General features: G+C 36.9%; 1 protein-coding gene across 3 annotated transcripts in view; it reads right to left on the bottom strand.

The window, feature by feature from the left end:
• Positions 1 to 27,565, bottom strand: part of GLRA2 (glycine receptor alpha 2) — a 189,976-nt gene that overhangs the window by 68,878 nt on the left and 93,533 nt on the right. The gene's annotated exons all lie outside the window — the stretch shown is intronic.

Raw genomic sequence — 27,565 nt, forward strand, 5'->3', positions numbered from 1 at the left:
AATAAAATTTTTATCTTTTCATTTTTAATTATATTGATAATTTATTCATTACACAATATTTATTCAGCATTCACTAAAGAAACACATGAAAATGCCAATTTTAGGTTGTTCCAGTTTAATCCATTAAAAAGATAGGCATAACAGAATTCAAGGTGTTTGAAAAGATATAATTGATAATAATTTCCTTATTTTAAACTTCTACCAATTTATCTATTTTTATCTAAATAATCTGCCTAAACTTGGTATTCTGAACAATTCAACTACAGTCATTTATTCTTCAATTTTTATTGAATTTATAATGAGTTTTTGCTTTAGATTGAGCGATTCATTCATTTGACAAATATTTACTGAATATCTACCACATTCCAGGTATTTTTCTGGGTTCTTTGGATATATTAGTTAATATAAAAGACAAAAATCCATAAGTCCCTGATCTCATACAGCTCATTTTCTAATCTTATAGTATCATCTTTGATGCTCTGATATTTGACAATAAAAGATAATGAGAGGTATGTATTGATTTTGTCTTATCCTTTTTTTTTAAATTTCAGAATATTATGGGAGTACAAATGCTTCGGTTACCTAAATTGCCTTTTCACCGCCTGAGTCAGGGCTACAAGCATGCCCATACCCTAGACAGGGCACCACACCCATTAGTGTGAGTTTACCCATCCCCTCCTTCCCCATCCCACCTGCCCAACACGCAATGAATGTTACTTCCATATGTGCACATAAGTTTTGATCGATTAGTACCAATTTAATGGTGAGTACATGTGGTGTTTGTTTTTCCATTCTTGTGATACTTCACTTAGAAGAATAGGCTCCAGCTCCATCCAAGATAATACAAGAGGTAGTTCACCATTTTTTTATGGCTGAGTAGTACTCCATGATATACATATATCACATTTTATTAATCCATTCATGGATCAATGGGCACTTGGGTTGTTTTAACATCTTTGCAACTGTGGATTGTGCTGCTATAAACATTTGCATGCAGATATAAATAAATTTTTTTTTTAAATTGTGTGTACCTAAACCTCTAAAGCCCAAACATTCCTACAAATTTTGTTTGGGGCCTGGAATTCTTACCAGGATAATTTTTTTGTTTCCTATCATCATTCACATCTGAAATACAGTTTTAAAAATAAGTTAGCTTAAGTAAATTGTATTGTGCATCTTTCTGTGCAATAATATATAACCTGAAGTTCATGTGAAAAAATATGAGCCAAGCTTTCTGGAGCTCTGAAATCAAGTTATATCTGCTCTTTAAAATAAAATTGCCTGTTGATCATGAATTTTCATTAATAGGTCTTTGTGTGTATATGGGTGTATACGTGTGTGCATGAGTGTGCATGTTTTGTTCTGCTTTATGACTTCTAAAGAAACAGAGACCTTAGAATGTATAACTCATCCTCATTTATCACAAGTCAACAGAAGGAATTATAGTAACAAACTGGGTAATATTCAGGAAAATGATAAATCTCAGGTATCGTAGCCCTTCAGTTCTATCCATGTAACTATTTCACTCTCTTTATTAAATATGATCTGGAAATTAAAAGTAATAAAATATTTATATTAGTATTACCTTTATTTGGACAGAGTTGCTAGTTTTAATAAATCATAAGCTTAAGATATTAACCTCAAAAATTATTATTAAGCTGTGAAAATATACTTAATTCTTAGACTGTGGATAATATTGACAAATCTTTTTTACTTTTAAATTAAGTTTTAATAAAGTTATCTACTTCCTAGAATTTATTATTTTTCTCTAGGCTTAGTTTGTCAGCTATTGATTTTTTCTCAGATGGATGAATATTTCTGTCCTTTTTCTTTAGAATTCAGTTTCCCTGATCATCCAGCTTGTCTAGAAATTGACAACTCTTCTTTGATCAGTAGCAGTCATTCTCTTAAAGCAAGAATAAAAAGAATAACTAGGACTGTCAATGTATTTATTATCTCTTCATACAACTAAAATGATGGAAAAGACAGCACACTGCCAAGTTCAAAGGCCATATTTGATCCTTTACCATGATAGCTGCTTGAAAATGTAAGGTTCCTAAATACCAGTAAAGGTAAATGGAAAAATCTGATTTTTTTCCCTTTCCACAGGAGGAAAATGTTCCTTTATCAAAGCACATAAATAGGCCTCATGAAAATATGTTTCTGTTCATTCATTCATTCATTCATGTAGCATCTCTGAACATCAGTAAAATACAGTATTATCCATTGTGTTCCTGGCATCATGTTAAGGGCTAGACATAAAAAGATGAATGAGACAGGGTCTTGCCATCAAAGAATTTACAGTCTAGTAAAGGGAACAAAGAAATGCCAGGAGCTGTATTTCAATCAGTGAAATTTATATCTCTAGCCAAAACCTTCTATTAACTCCATACTCATATATCCAATACCTACTCAATGACTCTACTTTGTTGTCTCATAGACATCTATATTAACCTGTTTTACTTTTAATCTTTCCCATGATCATGTTGGCTGGTGACTGTATCATTCCAGTTGCTACACAAAAGGATACTGACTTTCTTTCACTTAAATCCCATATCCAATCTACCAGGAAGTCCTATTGGCTCTACTTCAATATACATGCAGCAAAATCTGATCCTTTCTCATCTCTCCAATGCCATTCGCTGGTCCGTCTCCATCATCTCTCATATGGATAACGTCAGTAGCCTCCTAACTGGTATCCCTGCTCTCTTTCTTCCTCTCCCAGAGTCTATCGTCAACAAAGCAGCTGTAGTAACCTTTTAAAAACATAAGACATATCATGTAGCTTCTCAGTTTAAAACCTTCCATGGCCCACATTTCCCTTAGTATATAAGCTAGAATCCAATGGTTAACGGGTACCTATGTGATCCATCCAACATAACTACTTTGCCCTCATCTACTAATTTCCTCTTCACTCTCTACTTCAGGCACGTTGACATCTTTGTTGCTTTCACCTTAAAGTCTTACACTGACTGTTCCCTCTGCCTAGAGTGTTCTTTTCCAGATATCTATATGTCTTTCTCCTCACTCCATCAAGTTTTGCTCAAATAGTATCTTCTCAGTGAGGCCTATCCTGGCCACACTTTTGAAAATTGTATTCCTCCATTTGTATTTTTAATCTCAGTTACCCTATTAACTATTTCCCACCCCACCCCCCGCACTTGTCTTCTTCTAAGGTACCATATCATTTGCTTATTTATTATATACATTGCTTATTATCCGTCTCCCCCTGCTAGAATCTAACCTACAAGAGTACAGGGGAAGATGGCTGACTAGAAGCAGCCTGTACAGTCACTCTCACAGAGAGGACTGAAGGTGGTGAGTGGATAGCCACCTTCAGGTCAATCATCTAAGACAGAGCATTGTGAATCAAAAGAGACGTGACAGGAGGCACCCAAAGTGAAGGAGAAGGAAGAGAGGCAATCTGCTTTGTGGTTTGGAGGTACACAGGGAAGATGAGAGCACATGTAGGGAAGGCATAAAGGGGAGAATCATGGGGCTCCACACTCCCCCACGATCATTACTATCTGACCTGAAGGAGGGACCCCCCCACTGCAGAAGGCTACGGGACTGACAAAGGGAGCTATCTGGAGACTGTGCAGAGGCACAGCCCTGGAGAGAGGGCACAATGGTGAACCACTGGCTTGTGAACCATGGGCGCTGAGGCTGGCTCCATTTTAAAACCCTAGAATCAGAGCGCTGCCTCTACCCAGAGGTCAGATCTATTGCTGCTGCCTCCCCATCACTCTTGCCAGTCAGAAGGTGGGGATGGGAGTGGGGAGGCTGGACACTATTTAGAATTCTGTGGGCAAATGCCACTTGCTCCCATTATAGCTGGGGTACCTGAGCAGTCCAACAGTCACTGCTGCCTGTTGATGTGGGTGGGGCTGGGCTTAAGTTGGTGCCCAGTCAACAAATGCTGCATCCAGAGGATCCAAACAGGGCAGCTCTCAAGCTGAGTGGGCTGACAGTCAGCACCGCCCATAGGAATGGGCATGGCTACATTCAAGCCACGTGGGGCAGCAAACACTGCCACCCAGATCTGAGAGGAGCAGCTCCCAAGCTAGTTCAGGCAGACAATCACCACCACCCACAGGCATGGGTGGGGCTGGGCTCAAGCTGGTGCAGGCTGAAAAATGCTGCTGCCTACAGATCTGAGTGTAGCAACTCTAAAGCCTACTCAGGCTCATAATCACCGAACAGGAGACAATTATCCTAAATGAAGTATCTCAGGAATGGAAAAAAAAAAACACCACATGTACTCTTTAATAATTGGGAAGTATGTGATGGGCACACATGGACACAATGAGATGTAAGTGGACTTTGGAAACCAAGAACGGGGGAGGGTGAGAGGGCTAAAAACTTACTTTTGGGTACAATGAACACTATTTTTGTGAAGAGCACACTAAAATCCCCAACTTAAGCCTTATACAAGGTATCCATGTAAGAAAAACATTTGTACCCCCTTAATATTTTGAAATAAAAAAGGGTACAGGGGTCTTTATTTTTATTACTGATAAATCCCAATAGTACATGGCACATAGTAGATACTCTATAAACATTTCTTGATGAATTTATTTACTAAAAAGATTTGCTAGAATCCAATTGGCAACAAATAAATTCATGGAGTGATCAGTTTGCCATATTTTAAAAATTTGTCAAATTACCTAATTATTTAAAACTATTTGTAGTTGACAGCAATTAGTATTGGATTCGATGGTAGGACTAGTTAAGGCTGTGATGAGCTAGGAATTTAGAGTTCTAGGCTGCCATACTTTCCCCCAGCCTCAGCGTCTCCTATCTCCCTGCCCTTGGTCTCTCTCCTTCTTTCACCTAGGCTCACTCCTCTTGATGGCAGTCCAGGTTGTGCGCTAAGCTGACTCTCTTCTCTGCCTTCCCCCAGGGTCAAGTGTCCTTTTCTCTATCCCAGAACCTTCCACCTAACTACCAGGAAGCAAGGGCAATGGAAAATTGAACACCATTGACATATTAACTAGGAACACAATATTAAAATCAAGGAATAAAACCTCTGTAGAAAGATTCAAATGCTGTTAAACTATCTAATCCAACATGAATTACTTTAAATCATATAAGTAGCTAAAGAAAATATATTTTTGATAGATTGGTAAATATGGTATAGTAAATACTGTAAATAATCTGAAAATTGATTTTTGGTGAACTGGTCTGTTTTTGGTTAACTGTTAGAGGTGCTATGAAGGTCTTCTAAAGCAGGAGTCAGCAAATTTTCTGTAAAGGGCCACACAGTAAAGGTTTTGCAGGCCAGACAGTCTCTGTCATAACTCCTCAACTGTGTCTTTGTAGTGCAAAAGCAGCCATAGACGTATGTAAATAAATGAGTGTGACTATATTCCAATAAAACTTTACCTGCAAAAACAGATAGTGGGCCGAATTTGGCCCATGTACCATAGCTTGCTGACCCCTGCTGTAGAGGACACTGGAGCACTTTAAGAGAGGGTAAAGGGATTAGGCAACACACTCAAGGACTGGTCTGGCTAAATTCAAGGACTTTTATCCCCTCAGACTGCATTCAAATTCTGGATCTGTATTCATTTACTCTAGCCCATTAGATAAAAGAATTAACCCTTTCTGATCCTCAATTTTGCATCTTAAAATGGCAAAATTTTAAACCCAGCTCATTGTGGTGATGATAAATCAAGAATATGTATATGACAAGGGCAAAATATAAACATATGGATGTCCATTGTCTTCTTTTCTCCTTTTCTTCAAAGAAGAATGTTCCTTTGTTGCTAGGACTGACTGATGAAGTCAATTGGTTCAGCTTTCATCCTATTGGCTATGTAGAACTGCCAATGTGAAAGGAGCTTTAAACATGGTAGATTGATTTACACTGGAAAGGATACAAAGCTACTCTAGAGAGAAAAAACTGGATTTGGAAAGAAGTAGGGAGGGAAGTAAAGAAGGAGAGACAGAGGAGAAAATTGAGCCTAGAATGAGTTTTGAGGAGAGATTTTTAGAAGTAGGATTGGATGCAGCTCTCATGCATTGCTTTGTAGCCACACTTTTACTGTGTGGCCCTTTACAGAAAATTTGCTGACTCCTGCTTTAGAAGACCTTCATAGCACCTCTAACAGTTAACTAGAAACGGGCCAATTCACCAAAAATCAATTTTTAGGCTGCAAAGATGTGGGAGGGTGCATGGAAGAATGAGGAAGGAGAGAAGGATTCTAAGAAGTGTTGTTCTGTGTTATGGATACAATTATCCTTCTGGAGTTTTTAGAGAGAATTCAATAAGGATTAAAACAATTTAATTTTACAGTGTAGGACTTTGAATAAAACCATTTTATTGCCTGGCCAGGAGGCAGCCTAACTTTATAAGGGTTACATAAGTACAGCACTAAGCACAGGGTTTGACACAGAATAAGAACTGAAAGTGGTAATAATGTAGTCTTTATTATAGTGTTTATACCTGATGAGGGGAAGATAAGAGAATACTTCATAGAGAGTAGATTCTTGACCTGAATTTTGTAAGATAAGTAGGTCTATGTCAGGCAGGTAAGAAACAAAGCTCAGGCTTTGGAACTAGAAATACTGGGGTTTGAGGCATGGTTCAGTTGCTTCTTGTATGACTTTGGACAAGTTTTCCAATCTCTATGTGACTCAATTTCCTGGTAATGAAGATGACAGTAACTAATGTATAAGAGGGATCAAACTTGATAACACATATAAGGCACTTACAAGAGAGAAGAAATGGAATTAAGTTTATTTTGTGTTAGTCAATGTTCTTATATTATGAATATATATTCTGTACTGCTGGAGCCAACTGACATATGAAAAAGAGGAGACTCATAATGGATACATTACTTCTCCTCCTCCTCCTCATCATCATCATCACCAATGATCATCATCAAGCATTGTTCCTTTTGGGGCTGATACTCTAACTTCAAGATTTTGCAGTTAAGACTTCTATAATTGGGACATAAATCTATGAACTCTAGGTAGACTTTGGCAGCTAAACTGAAATAAAACCATGATATCTGAGAAAACATGGCTCAAGAAGCAAGACAGCAACAAAGTTAATATTGTTCAGCTTCTTAGCTGGACCCAGAGTCACAGCTTAGTATCAGAACCATGCCCCAACACCCAGGACACCAGGCCCAGAGGGCTGGTTCTTTCTTTTGATTCTGGTTTTCTGAGCAGTTCATAGAGCTTTCTTGAGACAGAGATAAATCAAAGGCGAAGAGACAGAAGCAGGAGAATGCCTAAATGGACCTTTTTATCGCTAAACTCAAGGGGCCACCTGGAGCAGTAAATATCTTCACATGTGTTTGGGATCACAATCCTGCAAATCCCAAAGTAAAATATTACTATATTGAGAAGTGGAGAAGTTGAGCCAATGATGACAATACTCTGGGTTTCTGTTGCTTTTCTGCTGCCCCAAATATTGGATATTTTTGCCTGCAGGTAAATTATGTTTCCCATAAATGCTCTAAAGCTTTGATAGTTTCAAGACATAAATAAATCTACCAGATCCTTTAAGTCATGGACTAGAGACATCTACAAAGAATGCTCTTACACCCATCCTTGCCCTCTGCCTATCCCTTGACCATATCTACCTTGTTTCTGCCTCAGGGCCTTTATTCTTGAAGGCTCTCTGCTTAGAATGATCCTCCCCACCCCCAGATCTTTGACTGGCTTGCCTCATAATCATTCGAGTCTTAATTGTCCCCTACTCAGAGAGGTCTCCTCTGCTCACCCAGCTGAATAAACTCTCCCCACTCCCACCTAACAATCTACCACTCTCTAACACTTTGCTTTATTTTTCTTCTTAGAACTTATTACTACCTATGCCTCTATTCTGCTTTATATTTTTGTTTATTTGCTTGTTTGTTATTCATATCTCCCATTATAAGTTCTATGAGGACAAGGGCTTTTTCTGTCTCTTGGTTATTTACCACTGTCTCCTAAGTTCCTGGAACACTACTAGAATAGGAAGTTGTTCACATTTGACTGACCAAAACATTGAGTTCCCGAGAAGTTCAGTGGCCTTCCCAATATTAAATAGGTCATGGCTTACCGAGCCAGGACACAAATGCTAGTCACCTCTCACCTGCTTTAGTACCTCATCAAACATCAACATGTCATTGAACAACAACTATGCACAAAACATGGTACCAAGGACATTTTGGAGGATGCACAAAAAGTAGAAGATGTGGAATAGGCCCTCAAGGATCTTTGCATCTAACATAGAATACACAACATGGGCAGCTAAAAGGATACAATTTTCACCTAATATTGCTTATTCTAGAGAACTGTGTCTCAGCTGTGAAATGACATAAACATGAAACTTAACAAATGTGGAACTTAAAAATAACACCTATATTATTAGGGCCCTGCCTCAAACCAATTAAGTTAGAATCTCTAGGAGTGAGACCCAACTTTGGTACTTTTTTAAGTTCTCCATGTGACTAATGTACAACCAGCTTGAAAAACCACTTCTTTGGCCAAGTGTGTGTCAAATTTTAATATGCACATAAATCACCATGAGGATCTTGTTATATTGCAGATTGTGATGCAGTAGGTCTGGGGCAGGGCCTGAGATCCTGCATTTCTAATAAGCCCTCAGGTGAGGCCAATGCTGCTAGTCTGTGGATCACACTTTGAGTACAGAGATTACAGAGTATACATGATATGGGTTAGAAGACAAAGCCTTTGTATAGTTATGAAATTAGTATGCAGAGAGCCACACTATAACACATATGGACGGACCCATGGTATAGTCACCATATTTAATAATTAGGGTCCATTATACTCGGGAAAAAATTTATAAACAACAATGTATAAATGCAAGCAACTGAGCCCAGTGTAAACAAAGCTCATAAGTACTGGGAGGATGTGGAGAGAAGCAATTAAGAAAATATTCTAAGAGCTGAGGATAAGTACCAAGCTATAGAAACCTCCTTCTGGACCAATTTGGGGAATGGAACAAATCCAAAAGTGCAGCTGCAGAAGCCAACTTCAAATTCCGCTGGGTACAGTGGCCTTTGAAGAGTCAGGTGGAGAGTTTGAGCAGGAAACCCTCAGTTTGGATTATTTTCATCAAGAATAACAAAGATTTCACGTAGGAAATTTAATCTGGCCATCACCTTTTGAGGTCTACACCAGAAAGTAAATCAAGAGTGGCTGAACAAAAATGAAGTGAGGCCTGTTTCAGGTGTCCTTGCCCAGAGTATAGGAGGGAGAACAGGAACCCACTGCAAGGGTAATAGAGAACCAGTGTGTCGCAAATTGCATGGCAGCATGGCAGACACCAAGCTCTGTGCTCCATAGATGCTCTGCACAACCTAGTTTGGCTCCATCTCACCTGGTTTGTTTTTACCCAGCTTCTCCTTATTTATGGAATGAAGCTTCAAGATTTTGGAATTTATCCATGGAAGCACTTACTTCCATCTTTGGAGAATTCCTTATGTGCGGGTAGTCCCTGCTCAGTGTAGATATCACAATTGGCTTATTTGTTTCTATCGAAACAGCTCTCTCACTTTCCTCCATTTTGTAATACTGTACTCTGAAAATTCAGGGCACCATGTCCTTCAACCCAAAATATTTCAGTACCCATCATGCTTACGGCACTGAGTCTAAATGTAAGTTCACCAGAGATGGATGCTGATTTCAAAGAATAAGAATGCATTAGAGATAAAAAACATACCCACATGCTAAATACAGGCATACCTTGGAGATAGGTTTGGTTCAGACCAATGCAATAAAGTGAATATTATGATAAAGTCAGTCACAAATTTTTTGGTTTCCCAGTACATATAAAAGTTATGTTTACACTATTCTATAGTCTATTAAGTATGCAATAGCAATATGCAATAGAATTGTCTATAAAATAGACATAGTGTCTAAAAATTTTAGACATAGCAGTATTTCTAAAAATAGCATAATGTAGTAACATTCTGTCTAGAAAGCAATGTACATATCTTAATTTTAAAATACCTTAAAAAATAAAATAAAATACCTTATTAATAAAAAATGCTAACAATCATCTGAGCCTCCAGCGAGTCATAATCTATTTTCTGGTAAGGGTCTTGGTAGAGGGTCTTGTCTTGATGTTGATGGCTGCTGAGGAATCAGAGTGGTGGTTGCTTAAGGTTTGGGGTGGCTGTGGCAATTTCTTAAAATAAGAAAAATGAAGTTTTCCATGCTTATTGACTCTTCCTTTCACAAAAGATTTCTCGTAGCATGTGATGCTGTTTGATAGCATTTTACTCCCAGTAGACTTTCTTTCAAAATCAGAGTCAGTCCTCTCAAACCCTGCCGCTGCCTTATCAGCTAAGTTTATACAATATTCTAAATCCCTTTTCACAGCATCTTTACCAGGAGTAGATTCCATCTCAAGAAAATACTTTTGCCCTGACTTCACCACAGTGCAATATATCAATGTAGCACAATTGCACTTTTTCCTTATGAATATATACAAATAAAAAATAAATGGGAAAAAATAAAGAAATAAAATTAAAAATAAAACTACTCTCTTCACTCATCCATAGAAAGCAACTCCGCATCCTTTCAAATTTTGTCATGAGATTGCAGCAATTCAGTCACATCTTCAGGCTCCACTTCTAATTCTAGTTCTCCTGCTATTCCCACCACATCTGCAGTTACTTCCTCCACTGAAGTCTTGACCCCCTCAAAGTCATCCATGAGGGTTGGAATCATTTTTTTTCCAAACTCCTGTTAGCGTTGAAATTTTGACCTCCCCCCATGAACCACAATGTTCTTAATGGAATCTACAATGGTAAATCCTTTCCAGAAAAATTTCAATTTACTTTGCCCAGATCCATCAGAGGAATCACTGTCTATGACAGCTACAGCCTTACAAAATGTATTTCTTAAATAATAAGACTTGAAAGTCAAAATTATTCCCTGATCCATGGGATGCAGAATGGATATTGTGTAAGCAGGCATGAAAATAACATTAATATCCTTGTACACATTCATCAGAGGTCTTGGGTGACCAGGTGCATTGTCAATGAGCAGTAATATTTCAAAAGTTATCTTTTTTCTGAGCAGTAAGTCTCAACAATGGGCTTAAAATACTCAGTAAACCATGCTGTAAATAGACATGCTATCATCTAGGCTTTGTTTTTCCATTTATAGAGCACATCAGAGTAGATTTAACATAATTATTAAGGGCTCTAGGATTTTTGGAATGATAAATGAGCACTGACTTCAACTTAAAGTCACCAGATGCATTAGCCCCTAACAAGAGAGTTAGCGTGTCCTTGGAAGCTTTGAAGCCAGGCATTGACTTCTCCTCTCTAGCTATGAAAGTCCTAGATAGCATCTTCTTCCCATATAAAGCTGTTTCATCTACATTGAAAATCTATTGTTTAGTATAGCCACCTCCTAGATCTTCTGGGTAACTTTTAGCTTCTACATCAATACTTCCTCCTTCACCTTGCACTTTTATGTTACAGAGATGGCTTGTTTCCTTAAACCTCATGAACCAATCTCTGCTAGTTCCCAACTTTTCTTCTGTAGCTTCCTCACCTCTCTCAGTCAAATAGAATAGAACAGAATAGAATACAGTTAGGGACTTGCTTTGGATTAGGCTTTGGTTTAAGAGAATGTTGTGGCTGGTTTGGTCTTCTATATAGACCACTCAAACTTTCTTCACTCAAGGCTGTTTCACTTTCTTATCATTCATGTGTTCACTTGAAGCAAGTTTCCTTCAAGAGCTTTTCCTTTGCATTCACAACTTGGCTGTCTGGTGCAAGAGACCTAGCTTTCAGCCTATCTTGGCTTTTGAGATGCCTTCTTCGTTAAGTTTAATCATTTCTAGCTTTTGATTTTAACTGAGAGACATGCAACTCTTCCTTTCATTTGAACACATAGAGGCCATTGTAGAGGTATTAATTGGTCTAATTTCAATATTGTTGTCTCTGGGAATAGAGAGGCCCAAGGCGAGGGAGAGAGATGGGAACAACTGGTCGGTGGAACAATTGGAACACACACAAACATTGATTGATTAAGTTCACTGTCTTATATGGGCACTGTTTGTGGCACCCAACAATAATTATAACAATAAAATCAAAGGTTATTGACCACAAATCATCATAAGAGATATAATAATGAAAAAGTTTGAAATATTGTAAGAATTACCAAAATGTGACACAGATATATGAAGTGAGCACATGCTGTTGGAAAAATAGACTTGCTGGATATAGCACTGCCACAAACCTTTAATTTGTAGAAAATGCAATATCTGTACAATGTGAAAAAATGAAGCATAATAAAATGAGGTATGCCTGTATGTGTGGAGAGAAACACATATGAAGAACAAAGCAGTGTTCTTCTCCTACTTTAAGGACACCAGGATGACTGTCCTTACTTATGTCCAATAATCCCTTGATTCAATTTCTGCTTTGACAAGCAAAGCAGTGGCTAGATGACAGCCTTGGGAAAGCCTGGTAAGCAAAATTAGTTGAATATGTTCTAAATTAGTGTCTTAGTTAGCCTGGGCTGCCCTAACAAAATACCATAGATTGTGTGGCTTAAATAACAGAAAATTATTTTTTCACAGTTCTGGAAGCTGAAAGTCTGAGATAGGGTGCCAGCATGATGGGGTTCTGGTGAGAGCCCTCTTCCTAGCTTGCAGTTGGCCGCTTTCTCACTATGTGCTCACATGGAGTAGGGAGAGAAGGAAAGTAAACAAGCTCTCTGGTGTCTTTTCTTATAAGGGCACTAATCCCATCATGAGGGCCCCACCCTCATGGCTTTATCTCAGCCTATTAGTCATTACCTCCTAAAGGCCCCATCTCCAAATACCATCACATTGGGAGTTAAGGGCTTCAATATGGAAATTTTGGTGGGATACAAACATTCAGTCCATAACAGATCTGATTTTACCGTGGGATTTCTGAATATAAAAACATGGAGTTAGGCTATATGCAATCATGTATCATTTAACATTTTGAAAAACGTGTTGTTAGGCAATTTCATAGTGCAAACATCATAGAATGTACTTACACAGACCTATATGGTATAGCCTACTACATGCCTAGTCTATACGGTATAGCCTATTGCTCCCAGGCTGCAAACCAGTATAGCATGTTACTGTATTGAATACTGTAGACAATCGGAACATAATGCTAAGTATTTCTGTATCTAAACATAGAAAAGGTACAGTAAAAATATGGTATTATAATCTTATAGGACCACTGTTGTATATGCAATCCCTTGCTGACCAAAACATAGTTGTGTGGCATATGACTAAATATTACAATATATAGTAATATAATATCAGGTACACTTTTATTTTGAAATCTTTCACAACTCAGATCTTTACACCTAAAAAAACATTGCTCCCTATCCACAGGTTTGTAATTACAAAGTGTGAGAAAAATATTTTCTGAAATGATTTAAAAGCTCTTGCTTGAACTTTATTTATTAGCAAATTCTTCCCATGTGAAACAGTGATACTGCTTTCACAAATTATAAAGGTCCTGGTGTTATTCAAACTCAACAGCAGAAGAGTAAAGAATACACTCATGCTTATACAAAATTATCTCAGAAATGATATGCTCTACAAGGAATGCTATACTATGACTGTTGACATATATTAAATATCTTCTGGAATATAAAGAGCTTTACTAATGTCATTATGTACATAATAAGCAAAGGGGCATAGGAAAATTCCCCTTTCTACCTTCCATCCAAAAATACATTTCTCAGCATCAAAATTCACAAAAGGATATTCTTTTGATTTTTAGTTAAGCATCATAGCAAGGAGCTCTCCATTCACTTATTCCAGATTAAAAGAGGATGTAGACGTAGTCCTTAAAACAATAAAATCCTATGCCAAAGAGCTCAAGTTTGGGCAAATATGGGTCCTCCTGATTACTCTGTTGGGATGCAAATGACAATAAGACCCTTGTGCACCTGGTGGTGGGGGTGGAGATTGGGAGATTGTGATGAAAGGAAAGGCAAGGGAATGGGTATTATAAAAAATGCAATGCACAAGCTACATTTTTTTTGGTTTGTGGTAAATAGATTTCTATTAGAATTTCTCAGTAGGTAGAAAGGAGCTGGGATCCACTCATTAGATCTCAATGCCCAGGCTCCATTAGGGAGGAGGCTGGAAGGAGTGGTTGGAGGCTTTCTCTAATGAGATAGGGGACTTCCTGAAAGTGAAAGGTACAAGGAATATTCAGATGTATTTTCCCTTCCTGCCGTATTTACTTGATTAACATGTCACTAAAGAACAAGAGAACATAAAAGAACAATGGAACAGGGATTTTGTTAATTTTTTTCTGAACAGTTTAATTTGCACATCATGAAGAAAAATTGATCCTTTTCTTACAGTCTGCTATTCTGTTGAGAGTGTCCTATGTAGAAAATCAATTTTCTTGTCTCAAGTTGGTTTGCCTATTTAATTAACTTAGTGGCTTAATGGAGACAAACATGATTAAAACACAGTTTGAGAAAGCTTTCAAAATTGTCGTTTATTGTATATAATAATATTTCATTAAAGATTTCCCTGTAGTAATTACGGTGTGTTTAGATTTTGTTTTCCTTGTACCAATGTTTTATTAGTTCTTGAAGATGATTAGTCCTGCAGTAATCAGAAACTAAAATATTCCTGTTATGCTTTAATATATGCAACATAATATTATCTGGGCTTAAATATTATGTCTCATATGAATCTGGTAGTTTTCTTGGTTTATTGAGAATTCTTGCATTGAACAATCATTTCATAGTTGTCAACTAATTAAATCAAAACAATGAAGAGTTTTAAAGATCAACTTTTAAGAAATCACTTTTTATATCTACATAACAATTTTTAGCTCTACCTTTTTTAGAGTAAGCAATGAAAATTCACCTATTCCTGATGAAGGTAGGGAAGAAGACTTAGACAGGAATATATGTTTGGAATCAGATTAGGCAGGCCAGAGAAAACTTAAATATTACAGAGAAAGATGACATATTGCATCTTGGACTTTATTTACTTTAAAAGTTATTTTAATCTCTTAGCATTAAAACAAAATGTATTTAAAGTAGCTTAAATTTTTAAAATTGTAAGACAGTGAGCTTATTTTTCTCATTCTAATCTAATTTTTGCTAGGTGTACTGTATCTGCATTGTCAGAGCATAAAGCCATTGCATACTATGTTTTCTCTTTTATAGCCATATTTAGTTTTAGTTCTATAGGTAAACATATATTTAGTGATCACCACCAGTCCTTACACTCTTAAAGTTTATAGTATAGCTATACTACAGTATACTTATTCATTTAACTATTGCTAGACATTTGAGTTGTGTTCAATTTTGGAATATTGTAGATAATACTACCCCAAACATTCATATATAAGCCTCTGTGTGGATATGTTTTAATTTCTCTTGGGTAAATACCTAGGAATGGGATCTTTTTGTTATATGGTAAGTGTATCCTTAATTTTATAATATACTGCCATGTGATTTTCAAGTGGGCTTTGATATTTTGCGTTCCCACCAGAAATACATGAGGATTCTAGTGCTCCACATTCTCACCAGCATTAGGTATAATCAGTCTTCTTAACTTTAACCATTCTGGTAGGTGAATAATGGTATCTCATGATTTTATTTTGCATTAATGACTAATGATGTTGAACATCTTTTCTTGTGCTCATTGGCCATTTGTATATCTTCTTTTGTAGGGTTTGTTGAAATTCTTTGGCTCATCATTTTATTGTTTATTTTGTTATTATTGAATTCTAAGAGCTCTTTTAATATTTTGGATATAAGCTTTCTGTTCATTTATATGTCTTGCAAATATTTATCTAAGTCTATGGCTTGCTTTTTCATTTTCTTAGATGTCAGTTTAATTTTAATATAGTCGATTTTATCATTTTTTCTTTTATGGCTTGTGCTTTTTGTGATCTGTCTGAGAACACTTTGTCTAACCCAATGTATCAAAGATTTTCTCTGATGTTTTCTTCTATAACTTTAATAATTTTAGCTCCTTTATTTAGATCTTTGGCTATTCAAGAGTTAGTTCAAATATCATCTCCCCTGTGATTCTTTCAGAAAGAATTCATCAAACCCTCCCTCTGTACTTTCATAACATCATGTGTAAATTTACCTCAGAACACTCAATTGTAATTATTTATTTAAATGTTCATTTCCCCCACTAGACTGTGAGCTTCAATGCATAGTGATGTCTTATTTATTTATTAGTGTCAAGTGCCTACACCATGCCTAATATATAATAGGCCTTCAATAAATATTTGTTAAATTAATGAATAAACAAATATAATTATAGAATTAATTTCTTAAATAATTTTTATGAAGCACTTTTGTGTCATTTCATTAAAATCTCACAAGAAACCCATGAGGCAGGCATTGTATTAATTCCATGTTTATAAACAATTATTGGCTCTCCAAAGTCTAATAAATTGAGATCAGACTATTTAGCTTGGTGCTGAAAGATGTCTATGATATTATCCACCCTTTACAGCTTTATTTTCTGCTATTCCCTTTCACATATCCAATGCAACAATTACACTGGGCAATTCATTGTTCTTCATCTATGCCCTTAATTTCTGCCTCTTCACACTCATTCAAGTTGTCTCTTTCACCTTGAAATTTTCTCCACTCCATTTCTGCCTAAGAATATCCTAGCCATCTCAAAAGCCACTACTTTTATGTACCCTCCCATGATCTGAACAGATAAATGACCAGGTAAATGTGAATGCTTCTTCGTCTACATAACCACAAACTTCCATCCATCCTTACCTTAAATAAAATAGTCTTTGTCCTTAGCTTCCCACCATTTTTCTTTTAATACCTACCTCCTGACTTGTGGCATATTCTCACCTATTAGCAGGTTCTCATTGCTCTCCTGTTGCCCCTCCCTCCAAATTGTCCTTTCAGCCTTATGTATCCTAAGACCGGAATTTAAGAGAACTACATTCCAACTTTGGCTTTGTTAGGTATTGGCATTAGGGCTTGGGCCCTTAATTGCCTCCTTTGCAAAGGAGATCTAGTACTGCCTGCCTTTGAAGGCTGCTCTGGAAATTAAATAATACTATGGATGGAAAAGTCATTTGTAAATTTAACATGTTATACAAATATAAAGTGTAATATTCACTATTGAAATCAACCTTTAACTTAAATACATGCATCACTCAATTCCACAGTTGAAGACAAATGTGTTTGGGACAAATGTGTTTTGGGGCACATGCATTTCTAACATCCCCTCAAAATGGCCCTTGACTCCTGAGTTTCTCTGTGACCAAGGTGAACCCTGAACTTGTTCCTCTTCTTGCTTCTTCTGTATTTGGCTTTGTGTTTAATTAGACACGTTTGAAGCCCTCTGTGTATTACCCAACATCTGTCCCTGCTTCCCCATATCAGGCTCTGTATAGCTAATGTGAAGGAGGAATGTTGACCTATTTTGCCTGATTTACTCATGGTTTTGCAGTTGTGAAAACCTGGCCCTAAGATGGCTGTCACTGTCTTTTACAAGGTCCTGGAACACACGTGACAGGAGAGGAAAGTGGAAGCCCAGAGTAAACAGTCACTTCTAATTTTCAACACCATTAAAGGATTGTGCCTCCCTAGGCAAAGCTGTGAGGTTATTGCAACTGGGATGCCCATGCTCCTCTGCTAATGGACCCTCCTCACCTTTGTTAAACCCTCCCTTCTGGACTATATCACCCTCAGTCTTCTTTGTTACATGTCCATCTGCATATCCCAGTTATCCTTTTTCAAGCCCTCTGGACTGGTATGAGACTGAGTTTGGCTCCTCAAATTAAATTTACCTTCCTAATTTTCTCTCACAGGGAAGGTTCAAATTAGTTATTTAGTGATACAAAGAGAGGCTGCAGTTAAAAGCACAGCCTTTGGAGCAAGATTTTCTGAAATCTAATTCCAGCTCTGTCATACTCCTTTTCTGAAGATTGCAAGCTATTGAACTTCTCTTGCCTCAGTTTATAAAACTATAAAATGGGCTAGTGACAGTCCCCACCTCATTCACTGTTTCATTAAATTAGTAATTAAAGGATTAAATTAATCACATAAGGTATTCAGAACAGTGCCCATTACCAAGTAAGCAGTCAATACAAGTACAGTATTTTGTGCCAATTAAAGGAATTAAAGGAATTTTCAACAGAGTCATAAAGCACATGGCTTCGGACTTTTAAATGTCTATGTTCTAGGCAGGTGCAGTAGCTCATGCCTGTAATCCTAGCACTTTGGGAAGCTGAGGTGGGAGGATCATGTGAAGCCAGGAGTTTGAGACCAGCCTGAGCAAAAGTGAGACTCTATCTCTACAAAATATAGAAAAATTAGCCAGGTGTGGTGGTGCACACCTCTAGTCCCAGCTACTGGGGAGGCTGAGGCAGGAGGATCACTTGAACCTAGGAGTTTGAGGTTGCAGTGAGCTATTATGAGACCACTGCACTCTAGCCCAGACAACAGAACGGGACTGTTTCTCAAAACAGAAGCAAAAACAAACAAACAAAAAAAGGCAATGTTTTCATCTTGTCCCTGCCACTCACTGATCATGCAATCTAAGTGTAGATAATTAATCTCTATAGGCTTGAATTTCTTCATCTATAATACTAGTACCTTCACCATATGGAGTTGTGTTAAGCATTAAATAACATAATGTGTATAAGTCATTTTTAGCATAGGGCTTGATACGTAATAAGCATGCAATTGAAGTGGCTATTTTTATTTCTTAGGTTACTGCAATTCCCCTTCCTAACTATTTAATCATGGTCTTCTGGTGCACTGTCCAACTGTCTCCACTTATTCCAGAGAGATGGCTTTAATGGTGTAAACTTATAGTCAGGTTGGAAGGCAGAGGAGCTATTTTTGCCTAGACTAGATTTGTGATACAGAGGATCAATGGAGGTATTGTACAAGGAAGACAGCAAAGTATGGGAACAGGCAAACAAATGGGCAGTTTTAATTAACCCAACAGATGAAAGCCCTTTAATTATTTTTTCAAAGCACATCTATCTCACTCTGTGGGACAACCAGCCACCTAATAATGTACCAAGGCCGGCAAGCCCCAGGTGGACTGTTGTAAAAGCTGTGGTGTGTTCTTGTTCTAGTTTTTCCTTTAGGTTAATTACAAAGAGGCAGGATAATGAATTGGGAGCTGTGGTTTGTTTGCATCTATGTTCAAAGTATTTTTCTTTGAAAAATGGCTCTGCCATTTGCACACATATTTGTGCATAGTGTCTAATTATGGGCTTAAAGAGGCAAAGGCAAAAAATAGAGTTTACTGTCACTTCTCCATATTTTTTTCTCGGCTTTCTATTGATGAATAAATAACTCCCATCCCAGAGGAAGAGACTGGGAAACAGAACCCAATAAGAATATAAAGCATGTGCAGCCATCAGGAATGGAGAAGAGAGTAATGAAGGCATCAACTTAATGCTCACTTTTACTAGTATAAGAAAAGGAAGAATGTTTTTTAGACACTTTGATTTGTAGCTTAAGAAGGTTTATGGCTCTAATCAAAGAAATATACACTTTCTACCCTGCAGTCATCTTTGGTCTATCCAAGTTGATTAATCAAACCGTGGGCAGAACAAACATGGAGTTTGCTGTTCACCTTTATTTGTCTATGCTATTAATGTAGATAAAGGAAGTATATCAATTGTTTAAAATCAATATTGCTTATTAATGCCCATATAATAAAGTTGTGCAGGCCACAGTTTCACTCATGGCATCATCCAAATTCTTATTCATGTGAAAATGAAAGCTTAAGTATTATGTTTTCAGAGATTAAACAATGAACATCATTTACAACACCCATTAAAGTGCTGTGATTAGTACTAGAGGTTTGCACTCGAAAGGTAGAAGGTAAGCAAGTAAGAAAGAATTTGCTTTTATCAAACTATAAAGCCAAAAGCCAATACTAAACTGAATTATTTTCTCCTGTTCATTCCTTCCCTTCAAATCAGCATTTAATTTGACTAGTAAGATTGTTTAAGGATAGAGCAATGCTTTAGACAATTCAGAACCACTCACTTTGGTAGGAAATAAAATTTATTACTTGTTAGAACAAGAAGCATTCCAGTTTTTTTTTAATGCATGCTAATTAAAAAGATCAGTAAAATTCATCTTCTAAAATCTTATGTCAGCAAAAGAAGTACTGTAAGTTAGTATAATAAAATAAATCATGCTGGTTTGATGCCCTGGGCTTTTTCTTTTGAGATTTTGGCTGGGGGGAATGCCATACTTCTTTACCTCACTTATACTAGCAGGTTACAAAAACCACATTTTTTTCCATAAAGAATTTCTCTATTATTTAGAAAGCTTAGGATGGTCTTTGAAGGATGGATTTTTTAAAATATCTAGATTAATCCATTAGTTTATGAAAATCCATAACTCTAAATTTCCCTATTCCTAAAAAAACTCACTCTATTTTTTTATTTGACTATCCTACTAGTCTATCTAAACTCTAATTTTCCATCAAACAAATCAAGAGATGTCAGCTGGGTGAGGAGAGGGCTTTGGAAAACAGAGCACTATTTGGAAACTATCATGGGGAAATCCTTCTGAAAAAATCTTGTCCTAAAAACTGGAAGGGCTCTGCTACTGGCCACAGAAGAAGGACAAAGGAGGTCACGAGTGTAGAGAAATCCAGCAACACTGGTGACACATCTGGGGAAGCAGAGCCCAATGGGGGTTGTCCATATCACAGTAGAGGGCCTGCAGATCTGTTCCTAGGAGCTTCAGGGAATGGAGAAGTGTATTCTTCTCACAACAGCTCCTTATTTTAGCCTCTGTTACACACACTCAGGACCCATTCTTTTATCCTCTTTCTCTTCCAAGATTCTTGGATCCACGTATTAGAGTTTATGTAATTCTGGAAATTATTTAATATTTTTAATCACCACTTTTAACCTTTCACTATTCTAACACCTTGTGCCACCTAGGCTCTATATACTTTAATAATGGTTTCTGTGACAAAGACATGTCTCAATTGCATTGATGAGCTGTCATGTCACTCTGGACCCTGGCTATATTGTTACAGGAATGGGGAAGAGCTCCGTAAGCCAAGGATGAAACGGAAGCACAAAAAGCAAAATAAAATTTCTGGTATAATTCATATTTCAGGGAAAATGATTGTTAAACCTAGTACCTGTTGAACTCATGCTCCCACTGGCAGACTTGATATTCTTTCATGCTTGCCCCAATTATATTCCCATAATTACTAGCAAAATGGTGTCAATTGGAGCTTCTTTCTGGTGAGATAATCTCATAATCTCTAATAACCTGAGCTAATCCTTGAGTATTTCTCAGGCCATTTAATTTTCTCTACCAAATCCTCATCCATTGTTCAGTCATTTAAAAAGAAAGTAGTGAGAACAAACTACGTATACTAGTTTTCTATTGCTGTGTAACATATTACCATATTTAGTGTCTTAAAGCAACACCCATGTATTAGGTCACTTCCGTAGGCTGGAAGTCTGGCATAACATAGCTGGGTGTTCTGTTTAGGGTCTCACAATGCTGAAGTCAAGGTATTAGCCAGCTATGTTTTCATCTGGAGCTTCCAAGGTTATTCCTATTATTGGCAGATTTCAGTTCTTTGTAGGTATAGGATTGAGGAACATGCTTCCTTGATTATTGTCAGCCAGAGGCTTCTCTCAGTTCATTAAGGCTGCCCACACTCTTTCTCTTGTGGCCCCCTCCATTTTCAAGCCAGAGCTGGATATCCCTTCTGCTTCCAAACTCTCTGACCTCCTTTTCTGCCATCAGCCAGAGAAATCTGCATTTAGGGTATCATATGATTAGATCTGGCCCACCTGGATAATCTCCCTGTTTTAAAGTCAACTGTACAATATAACCTGAAAGAATTATGGAAGTGATATCTCATCAGATCACAGGTTCTAGGAGAAAAGAGAGTGGAATCTTGATAGGAAAGGGCATTTTTAGAATTATGTCTACTACACCAGGTCAATAAAAATATGAAAAAGGAACCCAGATCTGTCTTTTCTTTAAGCCAAATAATTCTTAAAAGTCATTTTCTTAAAATCCATGTGGTAGAAAGTTTTTTAAAACCCTAAGCAAATTAAAATAATTACTGCTTTGTGGACATATAATAATAAGAAATCTATGTAGCCATAACTTGATGAATTCTGAAAAAAATCATGACCAAATACAAATCATTGCACATTTTTATATGAGCATTTATGGGAAGCTAACATCTTGATGGTATCAACTGATAAAGGATGAGATTCCCTTCTGAATCTAATAAGTCAGCAGAAGAAGGACAGGCAGTCAGCACTGTTCTCTGTCCTTTGCACCCAATGGCCAAAGAGCTGGGTGACTGAATGATCATACCTAGTTGTGCCTTGAAACGCCTCTTTCCTGAAAAATTATTTCTGACATGCCACTGGCACATGTAAAAGGGTAGAGAAGAAGACTTATTTCTTCCAGTATTGGGAAGAGCAGATTCTCATTAGCAGAAGAGCTGCCAGGCACCCAGCCCAGGCAGATGGACTTAATGAGAGAAAAATCCCATGGCCCCCTGTAAGTTACTGGCAGAGAAGTGGTTCTCTTACTTAGGCAATTTCTTCTCCTGCCACATTTGACTTGCTTCCTCTGGCCACTTGGATGCCCTTGAATATATAACCTTTTTAGGAGTGTACTATAGATTTTATACTCAAGTTTCTATTTTATTAAAGTGCTCCTGTGTCTTGGGCTGCCTAGAAGGGGAACTGTTCTTTTTCTTCTAATTCTTTTAGTTCCTACCCAGAGCCACACTGAACAATTTGCCAGTCATGAATATGTATAATTTGGCCTGGGCCTTCCTAACTCATACACCAATGGAGCCATTAGGCATATGCTGGGTCCTCAAAGCCAAATAGACCAGAAAGAACATTTACAATAGGCTTCAGTGATCATTTCAGCGGTCATTTCATGTAGCCAGTCCTGGAGATTCCAGACCCAGTCTCCCAGTTTATGTTTAAGTAGTCCAGATCGACATGTGAATGTTTCCCCAATTTGTTGGATAATGTTCTAACCTTTTCTTGATTGAACAGACACAATGAGGGCCTAATACAGCATACCAAGAATGTTATCAATAGCCCATACTTATCAAGGGCTTTCCATGTACTAGGCATCACTCTAAGAACTTTATATAGGTCAAGTCCAGTGGTCTCCACAACGCTATGAGGCAAGTCATGTCATGATTCCCATTTTAGCAGATAAGGCATCAGAGATATGTAAATAAACTAAGCTCATATGGCGTGAACCCAGACATCTTGTTTGAACCACTAAACTTCTGATAATATATGCAGGACAGAAATCCCACAATATAGAATTCTGCTCTTGGAAAAATAGTCTTTTTTATACCACTGTTTTGAAAACACCACGGAGAACTGAAAAGGCAAAAATTATTACCCATGACAAACCTCATTAGACTGATTTACTAAAATCATGTAGAACTCAGCATAGAGTATTCGGGTAATAGAGTTCAAATCAAGAGCTATGCTTGTTTAGTAAAATAATGACAAAAACTTGGAACAAACACAAAAGAAGATAACTAAATGGCTACTAAGTATATGAAAAGGTGCTTGCTTGGTATTATTAGTCATCTGGGACATGCAAGTTAAAATCACAATGAGCTACCACTAAACATCTGATTGTTAAAATGAAAAAATAACCTGACAATAATGAGTGTTGGCACAGATGTTAAGCAATTATATTGCTGGGGGAGTGTAAATTATTTTAAGCACTTGGGAAAACTATCAATATGCACTGGAGCCAAGCATAGTCGTACCCTATACTCCAGCAATTCCACTCATAGATATATTCTCAACATAAATGAGTGCATATGTCCATCAAAAGTATATACCAAATTTTCATAGCAGATTTAATACATAATAGCTTAAAATTTGGAAGTGATGCCCAACAACAGGAGAATGGACAACAAAAGGGAACAAATTACAGCTACACAACCAACATGGATACACCCTACGTTAGGCTTTGTGAGAAAGCCAGTTATAAAAGAATACATACTGTAAAATTCCATTTATATGAAGTTCAAGAAGAGGCAAAACTAATCAATAGTTAAATAAGTCAGAACAGAAGTTACCTCTGAGATACTAGAAATACTCTATATCTTGATCTGAAATGTATACGTATGTAAAAATTCATGTGTTGTACACTTATCATTAGGGCATTTCATGCATTTTAATGTACATAATTTTTACTCTGATAGGAAGGAAAAAAAGATATGTCTGAGAAATGTTTTACTTGTGATAGAACAGGACACTTTAGCTCTTTTCATTTCTTTTCATTTGCATGATACTCCTTTCCTCATGGTGCAAGCGATATATTTGTTGAGCGATTACTTTTCTTGTGATGAGTTCACCACATAATTTTAGGCATCTTCCAAACAAACATGGAGAGGCATTGCACATTTCCTTCCTTAAAAATGCCTGCTATATATTGCCTATCTCTTGGCAAAGCACTGGGAAGTTTTAAGACATGGGTTTTTTTTTTTGTTTGTTTGTTTGTTTTTTGCAATGCCACAAACACAAATCTTTAAGAAAAACAGACATTAAAAATTGTATCTATTTAAAACGTGTATCCACATGCTGTGGTTGGGTTGGGTGTTACTATATCATGGCAATGTAAAGAAGGAGGGACCATGCAGTGGCATAGAAAGAGAGTTGCAAAATATTCTTCCTATTAGGAATACTGATTGGATCACCAAATATATGAAACTCACATATGAAATATACTTGTTCTATACATCATTTAAAAACTGTTCTTTACTATGAATATTTTGACATTTGCCATAACAGTTCTTTATAATCATTAAAAATATACTGCCAAGTGATACAAGTTTTTTAAAAAAAACTGTATGAAAACATTCTAAACAAAGATAAAAAGAGCAAATAAAGCAAATAAATAAACAGGGATTTATTTAAATAGGATTAAACTTTCCTCGGGTTTAAACCAATTTCAGTCCATTTTGATAGGGTCTGCAGTAAGAATTTGGAATCTTACAAAGGCAACACAAGTCTTAGAATTGCTAATGATGGCCAGCATTCGAGGAATAGAAAGCAGAAGGACACAGGGGCCCAAAAATGAAGAGCTGGCTTTGACAGTTGTCCCTGGGGTTTCTATACCGACAATGAAATAGGGAAGCATTGTCACTGAATAGAAAGAAACAAATAATTGCAGTACAGGAGGGATTTTTTTTCTGAGTGTTAAGTCGCTTAACTACTTAAATGTTGATATTCTTGCCTCTGATGTGGGATTTCCTTCAATGGTAAATTCTTAATCTTCCTCTAGTTATTCATTCAACAAATATATATTGAGCACCTGCTTCAAACCAAGATCTGTGCTGTTCTGAGTATGCAACGGGTCTCTGTCCTCATGGGGTGTATGTTCGTTCTACAGTGTCACATTTCTTAGCATCAAGATGTAGTTCCGGCCGGGCACGGTGGCTCACGCCTGTAATCCTAGCACTCTGGGAGGCCGAGGCGGGTGGATCGCTCGAGGTCAGGAGTTCGAGACTAGCCTGAGCAAGAGTGAGACCCCGTCTCTACTAAAAATAGAAAGAAATTATATGGACAACTAAAATATATATATACAAAAAATTAGCCGGGCATGGTGGCACATGTCTGTAGTCCCAGCCACTCGGGAGGCTGAGGCAGTAGGATCGCTTAAGCCCAGGAGTTTGAGGTTGCTGTGAGCTAGGCTGACGCCACGGCACTCACTCTAGCCCGGGCAACAGAGTGAGACTCTGTCTCAAAAAAAAAAAAAAAAAAGATGTAGTTCCCACTAAGAGTCCCCTGGGAAGGAAAGTTTGGGTGACTCCCTGAGGAAGATTGGCAGGAGTTTGAAGGAAGAGAGAAAAAGGGAATTATCTTTTATGGAATACACCATGTAAAGATTTAGTTATGGAAAATATCACACAAGACCCCAGAGCAGGCTTAAGAAGTAGATATTACAATAACTGGTTTGGCCAAGGGCAGTTATAGCCAACAAGGGATCCAAGGAAGTCTGAACCCTGGATGTTTTATCCACTGCAGAAGACTACCTCACCAAGAGTTTTAGCATCTATTTATTCATTCTACAAATGTTTATTGAGTGCCTACTTTGTGAAAGGTATTATTCTATGCACATTATGGTATTCTAATTATATATGGAACATATATTTTAAATTCCATTTATTCTGTTAGATGTTTGAATATTAATATTAGTAAATTTTATTAAATTAGTTAAAACAGAAATGGACTATAACACAGGGGGCTTAGACATTTCTGAGAATCCATATTTCCACCAAACTTTGTGAGTAGAATGAATAAATATTATACATATCACTTGTATGCTGCTAATTATCAAATGCATACAGGTGTTGGTGTGAATATATCTGAATTCATAATAGCTTTTTGTGTTTGCAATTATATTTTCAATAAGTTGGTACTAAACATAAAATTACTTTTATCTGGGAGAAATGGCACATTTTGATATTAAAAAGAAGGTCTTCAAACTCAAAAGGAATAGAAATCACTGGTTTATGGTAGGATAAAAATAATATTTCATTATTACTATTAGACACAAAAAGAACAAAATAAAATTCCTTAGCAGTAATTGGCTACTTATTTATTTAAATGAGATATATTTTGGAATTTGGCCTTCAGATAAATAATAAAGGAAGAACAAATAGTTGCAGAGGCAGGGAAAAATACCATGAAAATAGGTTTCCCCAAGAAATGGCAAAAGTTAGAATTATAGGTTTTGATGCTATATTGTCCAGTTCCCTCTATAGCCTACTCTACTCCATCTTCCCACCATGACCCTCCCCAAGGATCCTTGGCAGAATCTTTCTTTTCATAGTCATCAAAGAAACCACATATTAAGTCACCTTGTTGCCCTTTTATCTCCATGCTAAAAATGCCAATTCAGTAACCCCCTTCCATTTGAGATACAGGGTGGCAGAGTTCAAGGACACTGGACTAGTGGTTAGGAGACCTGGTACTGGGACCCTACCCTGTCTCTAGTAAAACCTTCTGTAGGTACCCCTCTCTTATTCATAAAAGGTGATGATAGTATTTTTCCTGTTTATGTCCAAGACTTGTTTTGATGGTTAAAAAAAATAAAGAACATAAAAGAGATTTGAAGCCTGGAAACATTATGTAAAAATAAGGTATCAGTAGTAGTAGAGTTAGCCTATCACCCCAAAACTAGCACAAATATTTGTGTATTTTTCTGCCAATATTTTAAAGTTTTTTCCTTTGTTTTCTTGTATGGGTTTTTATTTTGTCCTTCTTGTTTTCAGAGCTACATAGAAATTGACATTTATATACTTCAAAATGTGTGCTGTTATAAATATAGCTCTTATATGAAACTCATGGGTGCAATATGCACTATAATTCAGAGTTCTTTAGATTTTACTAAGGTAATACTGTAACATATATAATTTATTACATACCACTTACTCCTAGTAGGGCTTGGGAAAGACCCTGTAATCAAATACATTAATATTTCTTTGGAAAACGATATGAATATCCACACTACATGGGGTATGTAGAGCCTATAATTAGCCTCCCATCAGTTC

Source organism: Eulemur rufifrons, chromosome 30, assembly GCF_041146395.1.
Source record: "Eulemur rufifrons isolate Redbay chromosome 30, OSU_ERuf_1, whole genome shotgun sequence".
Lineage (NCBI taxonomy): Eukaryota > Metazoa > Chordata > Mammalia > Primates > Lemuridae > Eulemur > Eulemur rufifrons.